The sequence below is a fragment of the Theobroma umbraticum genome, unplaced genomic scaffold, assembly GCF_002168275.2.
Source record: "Theobroma umbraticum cultivar Fairchild unplaced genomic scaffold, ASM216827v3 scaffold_146.0, whole genome shotgun sequence".
Lineage (NCBI taxonomy): Eukaryota > Viridiplantae > Streptophyta > Magnoliopsida > Malvales > Malvaceae > Theobroma > Theobroma umbraticum.
In genome coordinates, this window is record NW_018397265.1 from 1,348,446 (window position 1) to 1,348,651 (window position 206).

A 206-nucleotide genomic window follows, 5' to 3' on the forward strand; every position below is an offset into this window, starting at 1 on the left:
ATCAATCAATTTTGAATTGATTGATAGTAAATCTCCAAAATATTAAGTCTTCCTTATTTGATGAGGACTCCCTAAATTAAGGGATTATTATTTATATTTATCAACATCTAATTAAATTAGATAATTTTAATTAAAATAGAAAGTCAATTTGAGTAGATGACATCCTACTCCGATTAGGATGGATTTTAATTAAGATAAACTTACTA